General features: G+C 33.7%; 1 long non-coding RNA gene across 1 annotated transcript; it reads right to left on the bottom strand.

Annotated features, from left to right (window-relative positions):
- Window positions 1–4,927: 4,927 nt before the first annotated feature.
- Window positions 4,928–8,488, bottom strand: LOC138141877 (uncharacterized). Its single transcript, XR_011163296.1, has 3 exons — window positions 8,248–8,488; window positions 6,227–6,357; window positions 4,928–5,757 (listed from the first exon to the last, which is right to left on the bottom strand). It is a non-coding gene; the product is annotated as an uncharacterized lncRNA (long non-coding RNA).
- Window positions 8,489–8,769: the final 281 nt, after the last annotated feature.

Raw genomic sequence — 8,769 nt, 5'->3', positions numbered from 1 at the left:
AAAAAGTGTTTTATAATTGTACTTACATAGTTACTGGGTTAATTTTGACAGGTGGACTCCCAAATATTTTATATTATCCACAGTTATTTTAAATGAAATTTATCTTTCTGTTGCTTGCTGCTGGACTCTTTTGGTAATATATAGAAACACTGATGATTTATGTGGATTTATTTTGTAACCTGAAATTTTGCTCATGTTGTTAATTACTTCCACTAGTTTTTCAGTTGATTCTCTAAGTATATCAGTGTATCATCTGCAAAGAGTGATAGTTTTGTTTCCTCATTGCCTATTCCAGTTCCTTCACTTTCTGTTTCTTCTCTTCTTGCTATAGCCACCATTTCTGGTATGATATTGAATAATAGTGGTGATGCTTACTTCACCCCTTTTTAGGTTTTCTTGGCAAAGATACTGGAGTAGTTCAACATTTCCTTCTCCAGCCTATTTTATAGATGGGGAAACTGAGACAAAAAAAGGTTAAGTGACTTTCCCATGGTCACACAGCTCTAAATGTTGAGGCAAGATTTGAACTCAGGAAAAGTTTTCCTTACTCCAGGCCAGCATTCTATCCACTGTGCCACCTAACTGTCCTTTAGTTGTTTAGATGTGTCCTTATATGTGTGCAATTGTGTTCATATAACCTTTGTGCTTGTCTTGGCAGGTAGACTCCTAAGTATTTTATGTTGTCTTCCATTATTTTAAATGGAATTTCTCTATCTTTTCCTTCTGGCTTTTGTTGGTAGTATATAGAAATGTAAGTTTATTTTATATCCTAAAATTTTACTAAACTTACTGTTTCAATTAGTTTTTTTTTTTAATTATCTACGGTTCTCTAATAAGCTTAATCATATCAATTACAAAAAGTTATAATTTTATTTCCTTGCAGTCTATTTTTATTCCTTCCATTTCTTTTTCTTGTCTTATTGCTATAACTTGCATTTTTAGTATAATGGAAATACTTGTTTCTCCCTTGATCTTATTGGGAACGCTTCATATTTATCCCCATTATGCTTACTCTTGGTTTTAGATAGTTAACTGCTTATCATTTCAAGAAAGGACTCATTAATTCCTATGGTATCTTTAACAAGAATAGGTATTGCTTTTTGCCAAAGATATTTTCTGCATTTATTGATATAATTGTGATTTTTGTTGGTTTTGATAATAGACAGCTATACTTATAGTTTTCCTAATATTGAACCAGCCCTGCATTCCTGGTATAAATCCTACCTGACACATGTACATAGTCTTTGTGACATAGTGATGTAATCCTGATAGTATTTTATTTAAAAATTTTATATGGATATATGTTAAGGAAATTGGTCTATCGTTTTCGTTCTCTGTTTTGGATCTTTCTGGTTTATGTATAAAAACCATATTTGTGTCATAAGAGGATTTTGATCGGACTATTTCTTTAAAATATTTTTTCAAATAATTTTTATAGCATTAGAATTAATTGTTCCTAATTATTTGATAGAATGCATTTGTAAATATATCTCATCACAGAAATTTTTTTAAATTTTTTTTTTCTAAGATAGCATTATTTAAGTATTCTATTTCCTCTTCTATTAATCTGGGAAATTTAAATTTTTGTAAATATTCCTCCATTTTACTTAGATTTTCAGTTTTACTGACATATAATTGGGCAAAATAACTCCTAATTGCTTTAATTTCATTTTTATTGGGGTGTATTCATCCTTTTCATTTTTGATACTAGTAATATGGTTTTCTTTTTTTAAAATAAAATTAACCCATAGTTTATCCATTTTGTTTGTTTTTTCATAAATGCATCTCCTAGTTTTATGTAATAGTTCAATGGGCTTTTTTTTTCTTTTTCCTCCTTCCTCCCTCCCTCCCTTCCTTCCTTTTCTTTCTTTCTTTCTTTCTTTCTTTCTTTCTTTCTTTCTTTCTTTCTTTCTTTCTTTCTTTCTTTCTTTCTTTCTTTCTTTCTTTCTTTCTTCCTTCCTTCCTTCCTTCCTTCCTTCCTTCCTTCCTTCCTTCCTTCCTTCCTTCCTTCCTTTCTTTTTCTTTTTGGAGGGCAATTGGGGTTAAGTGACTTGCTCAAGGTCACACAGCTAGTTTTTGTGTTAAGTATCTGAGGCCAAATTTGAACTCAGGTCCTCTTGACTCCAGGGCCAGTGCTCAACTCACTGAGCCACCTAGCCACTTCCCCCCCTTTTTTTGTTTTCACTTTCATTAATATCTCTTTTGATTTTCCAGACTTCATTTTGGTGTGTAATTAGGGAATTTTAAAATTATGCTTTTGTCTAATTTTTTAATTGCATGCCCAATTCATTGATCTTCTATTTCTCTATTTTATTAGTGTAAGCATTTTGAGATATAAAATTTTCCCTATGCTTCTGCTTCATCATATGAATTTTGAAATTTTATCTCATTATTGTCATTCTCTTTAATGAATTTATTAATAGTTTCTTTGATTTGTTCTTTGACATACTCATTCTTTAGGATGAGATTATTTAGTTTTCAACTAACTTTTATTTTATGATTCCACAGTCTTTTATTAAATGTAATTTCATTGCATTATGGACTAGAAAAATTGCATTTAATACTTTTCCTTTTTTGTATTTGGTTATGAGGTTTTTATGCCCTATTACATGGTAAATTTTTGGAAAGGTACCATGTAGTTGAGAAAAAGTCATACTCCTTTCTATTCCCATTCAGTTTTCTTCAGAGATCTATCATATCTAACTTTTCTAAGGTTCTATTCCTCTCCTGACTTTTTCTTTATTTACTTATGGTTAAATTTAATGATCTCTGAGTGGGGAAGGTTGAGGTTTAATGCCAGCTTTCTTTTGTTGCCTAATTCCTCTTGAAATCCACTTAACATTTTCTTTTAGGATTTGTATGCTAGATTACAAAGAATTGGAAATTGAAGGAATACTAATCAGCTAGGTAATGGCCGACCAAATTGTGGTATATGATTGTGATGGATGGAATTCTATTGTACTATAAGGAATGGCAATCAGAATGGTTTCAGAAAAACCTGGAAAGACTCACTTGAACTTAAGCAAAGTGAAGTATGCAGAACCCAGAAAACATTGCACATAATAACAGCAACATTGTGTGATGATCAGTTGTGAATGACTTAGCTATCCTCAGCAATACAATTATGTGAGACAATTCAAAGGGACTTATGATGAAAAAGACTATCCAGTTCTAGAAGAAGAACTGATTCAGTTAGAATGTGATCAAAGCATACTTTTTAACTTTTGTTTCTTTTTTATCTGTGTTTTCTTTCACAACATGACTAGTATGAAGATATGTTTTTCATGACTTCATATGTATAATCTATATCAAATTGCTTGACATCTCAATAGGAGGTAGAGGACAGAAGGAAAGAGAATTTGGAACTCATAATTAAAAAAAAAACAATGTCAACAGTTTTTGCATGGTATTAGAAAAATAAATATTTAATTAAAATTGGATGTAATGCCATTTGATGGGTTTGTGTTTAGTATTGATATTACTTCATTTTTATGGTTTCTTTTAGCAAGATGTAACTTCCCTGCTTATCCATTTTATTTAGGTCTGTTTTTGCTTTTGCTTTGTCTGAGATCATGATTACTACCCCTGAATTTTTTACTTCAGTGGAAGCATAACAGATTCTGCTTCAGCCCCTTATTTTGACTCTGTGTGTGTCATCTGTTTCAAGTGTGTTTTTATAAACAACATATCATTGGATTCTGGTTTCTAATTCATTCTGCTATCTACTTCCATTTTGTGGGTGAGTTTGTTTCATTCACATTCATAGTTATGATTAATAACTGTGCATTTTCTCCATCCCATTTTTTTCTGTTTACACCTCTTTCTTTTATCCTTCCCCTCTTCTAAAGTCTGTTTTGCTTCTTACTACTACTTTTTTATCTGCCATTTCTTTTATTCCCCCTCCCTTTACTTATTACCATTCCCTTCCTATTTCCTTGTAGGGCAATATATATTTCTATTACCAATGGAACATGCATACACTTATTCCCTCTTTCAACCACAATTTAGTTTTTCATGAGGTTTAAGAATTGCCCATCACCTCATCACAATTTCCCTCTCTGCTGTAAAGATTCTTCCTTGCACACCTCTTTCATGTGAGATAATTTTCTCTATTCTGCTTCTCCCTAACTCCTTTTCCTAGGGCATCCCTCTTCCTCACATAAACATTTTTTCACATCTTTTCAACATAATAGATTCATATCCATTCTCTCCGTCTATTCAGATTCCTTTTAACTGCCCTAATAATGATAAACTTCTTAGGAATTTCAAGCATCATATTCTTATACAGAAATTTAAACAATTTAACTTCATTGAGTTCCTTATTTTTCTTTCTTTTTTCCCTTTATATGCCTCTCTCAAGTCTTTTGTTTGAATCTAATATTTTCTATTCAGCTCTGGTCTTTTCATTAGGAATGATTGAAAGTTCTCTATTTCATTAAATATCTATTCTTTCCCTTGAGAGAATATACTCAGTTTTGTGGGGCACATTGTTATTGGTTGTAATTCTATCCCTTCTGCCTTCCGAAATGTAGTATTCTGCACCCTCTACTCCGTTACTGTGGTACCTGCTAAATCTTGTGTGCTCCTGACTGTGGTTTCACAATATTTGACTGACTTCTTTCTAGTTTCTTGAAGTATTTTCTCTTTGACCTCGGAGCTCTGTAATTTGACTGTAATATGCCTGGGAGTTTTCATTTTGGTATCTTTTTAGGTGCTTATTGATATTCTTTCAATTTCTATTTTATGATCCAATTTTAGGATCTTCTGGAATTTTTCCTTGATGATTTCTTGAAAGATGATTCCTTCACTCTTTTTTGATCATGGATTTTAGGTAGTCAAATAATTTTGTAATAATTTTTTCTTGATCTATTTCCTAGATCAGTTGTTTTTCCAATGAGATATTTTATATTTTCTTCTATTTTTTCATTCTTTTGATTTTATTTTAATATTTCTTGATGTCTTATAAAGTCATTAGTTTCCAGTTGCCCAATTTCAACTTTTAAGGAATTATTTTCTTTTAGGGTTCTTTATCCCTTGGACCTAGAAGTGATATTGCTCCTCAGGGTTTCTGATCCCTTGTGACCAAAAGTGATGCTACTTGGGATTTCCACTCCCTCTTGCTTCTTTTTGACCTTGGAATATGACACAGAAGGGGATATAGACAATGGAATTTCCAAATAGCATCTTGTTCTGTGTCTGGAATTAGCAAATGGTCCCCTGTAATCTCTTTTTAACCAATTTCCAGGTCCCCTTAAACATCTTTAAATTAAGAGCGTCCCAGACTGCTGCTACTTCTGTCACCACTTCCTAGTTCCATTTCTGGTGTTTTATCCACATGGATTCTGGGCCAGTTCCTCTACCTACATGTCACAGATCTCTTTTTTCAACCTCAATTTTCTTGGGTTAGAAGAATGTTTCCCTCTGACATTTCATTGGTTCTGTCACTCCAGAATTTTATTTGAGGTGTTATTTTAAAATAGTTTTAGTGGAAATGTTGAGAGAGCTTAGGTGAATCCTTTCTCTACTCCACCATCTTGACTTTGCCCCCAAAATAAATGCTTTTTGACTTGACTTGACTGAAGCTTATTATTTCTTTGTATTGCTAAAATGAAGTAGAGGAGATCATGGGAGGTCAATAAGTTGAAGAACTGGAAGCTAATACTTTTTAGGAAACATGATAAATGCCTGTTGAATTTTCCTTGAATGAGGGCAGGAGTTAGAGTAGAGAAGGTGTCTGTTAGTTAAATCTGGAAGTCCCTAGGAAAAGAAGAAAAATGTCTTAGGGGGGTATTTGGATTGAATTATTCTTCACACAGCCCTCATCTACTTGGCCTTCTGTAGGTGGTATTTCTGTTCAGAAGTCTTTCCTCATGGTAGATATAACTAGAGCCTGGTTTTGTCTTAGCAACTGAATGTAATGAGGAGGCAAGAGATAGTGGGTCCATGGGGGAATTTGAAAGCCTGGTCTCAATGCTGTCTGGTGAGGTCTTGGATATCTCTGGTTGCCTCAAGAGGAGTTAAGAGGTATAGTAAGTCTTGGGGATCTACAAGCCTGACCTAATGGCCATCACAAACAGGCCCATAAAGCAAGATCTCTTTCAACCTTCTCTTTTCCATTCCCTTTAAATTCTTTGAATCCTGACCCATTTTTTTCCCTCCTTCCCTGTGATAAAAAAAAAACAAAAACAACAAACCATAATGTGGTTTTTCACTAAATTAAATCTACCTGAACTCTTTGTCTCATCTCCTTTTGTCTGTCTTAGGAACTTGTTTTAGCAGCCAACCTCTGTTTCTGATGCACCTTTTATATGTTCCCTTTTCACTGTTTTCCATATGTGTATAGATGTACTCAGGTCTCTGAAACAAAATACAAAAACAAAAAGAATTCCCTTGACCTCCTCCAATCTTGCATTTTTTTCTTAACTTTTACTGTCAAACTTTTAGAAAACAATCTTCTATGCCCCAAACTCCCACTCCTTCTTTTTCACAAATCTACTAAAATTGTCCTCTCAAAGGTCACCATGATGTCCCAATCACCAATTCCAGTGGTCTGTTTTGAGTCCCAATCCTTTCTCTACCACTGAACAATGTTATTATCTTTCTGGATACCTTATCCTCATTCAGTAACTAAGAAAACACATCCTTTGATTTTCCTTCTGCCTCCTTTCCTCTTATTCTTTCTGTATACTTTTTCATAGTTCTCTTCTTCAGCTATGAAATGAAACAGATCTTTGATAAAGTCAAGAAATGAAACAGTAAACACTTCAGTGAAAGTATTTACTACATAATACATGCTTATTCCATTATTTTGAAGTACTGTGGAAACTGGGGATGGGTTTGGAGGTATTATATCCAGGATAGTCATATTTGAACATGCTAGTTGTTGATCCCTTCTTTAAAGTTTTCTTGATTCTTTTGCAAAGGGTATTATTTTCCCCCAGGTTTAAATCACAGCTGGACTCTCCTTGATTCTATCCTCTCAAACTTCGAGTGACACCTAAAATTATTTTACTTTTGTGTGTGTATACATATACACACACACATGCACATACACATATACACAGAGCAGCATGAGAGAGGAAGTTTCTTTATGTTTTTTTTTTCTACTGGATAGATTGCAATTTTCTGAAAGACAGGGACTCCTTAATTTTTGTGACTGCCTTGTACTTAATAAATACAAGTAGATTGATTGATTGATTGATTGATTCAATAAGTCTCTTCTTTACTTTAATCAATTTAAGGAATTCTACCTACCAGACAACATCTATAGATGCTTCATCCTGCCCACAAATCTAGGGTTCATGTTATTGTAATGGGAATGTAAATTTTTAAGATCTTCCCTGCCCCTAGGCTAAAGTGCACCTGGAGCCTGGGGTGGGAGGCTTGTTTTTCAGTAGATACTTCTTGATTGGCCAGTGAGTCAATAAGGTTGTTACATTCTCTGAGCCAGGAGAAGGCTATATAAGCCCTGATATGTAGCTTTGTTTTGGGGCTCACTTTGAGAAATGTTCGGTGATTTGATCAGATGAAACTCTGGGAAGCCCTTGTCCATGGCCCCCCGGCTTTGAAACCCAAATGTTGTTTGGTATGGATGTAATGGTTGGACAGTTTGGAAATCTGCCTACTTGATCTGTTTCTCTGTCTTGATAATTCTGTCTGTATATTCTGAAGTTCGGGGTACTGACCTCTTTCCCCTGAACTAGGTAAACGATACATATTTGACTGATTAAAGTAAGCTTGTTAACCCATTTTGAGTTGCTTTCCTTTATCAAAGCAGATCCAAGAATCTGTATTGGCAGCAACCCTGAGGAGGCTTGGGGTGCTTGCTGCTAGTTATCTATTAATTTTTCCTTTATAGTTTAGCCTATGGTTGCCAATTTACTTGCTACTCCTACTCTTCTGATCCATGTGATTCAGAACCAATCTACATTAGCAAAAATCGCTTCCCTTTGCTTCTTCTCATTCCCATCTATACTCTTCTCCTATACCTATAATATTATTCCTGCATTCACTGAAAGTCTTTTAACTCTAGTTCTATTTATTTTCATTTTTATTGATATATTGTTTTTACGTTTATATTTCCTAACACATTACTTCCTGTCTTTCTGCAAAGAACTGTTCCTTAAAAAAAGAGAAAAACAAAAATCACTCAGCAAAACTAACCAACACATCAACCCAGTCCAAGTTATGTGTAATATTCTATCATCCTCCAACTAAGCCAAGAAGTAAAAGGAGTATAATTCTTACCTCTTCTTTGAGTCCAAGCTTGGTCATTTTAATTTCATATATTGCTATTTAGTTTTTTTTTCCTTCTAAATTGCTGTAATAATTGCATTTATTGATTTCTTAGTTCTGCTTCCTTTGATTATGCATCAATTCTCATGTTTCTCTATATTTGGATTTTCCATATTCTTTGCTTCATACAGCACAGTGATTTTCCATTAAATCAACAGAGCATGATTTGTTTAGCTATATTTCCAATTGATGAACATCTGCTTTGCTTCTGACTCATTGCTACTACAAAAGTGCTGCTATAAATAGTTTAGTGTATTTGAGACCTTTCCTTTTATCACTGACCTCTTTGGAGCATATGGCTCACAGTGGGATCTCTCGGTCAAAGGGTACAGTCATTTTAGTCTTAGAATGGTTCCAAATTACTTTCAGAATTGCTATATCAATTCACACCTCTACCAACAGCATATTAAGACCTTAGGAAGCATTTGCTATTCGCATTTTGGGTGTCATTTTTATCAATTTTCTGGGTACAAG

Source organism: Petaurus breviceps, unplaced genomic scaffold (genome assembly GCF_028583685.1).
Source record: "Petaurus breviceps papuanus isolate PSGF00001 unplaced genomic scaffold, PetGlider_PUasm1.0 90504, whole genome shotgun sequence".
Classification (NCBI taxonomy): Eukaryota; Metazoa; Chordata; class Mammalia; order Diprotodontia; family Petauridae; genus Petaurus; species Petaurus breviceps.
The sequence above is the reverse complement of the archived record's forward strand: the minus strand, read 5'-3'. Positions and strand labels throughout refer to the sequence as shown.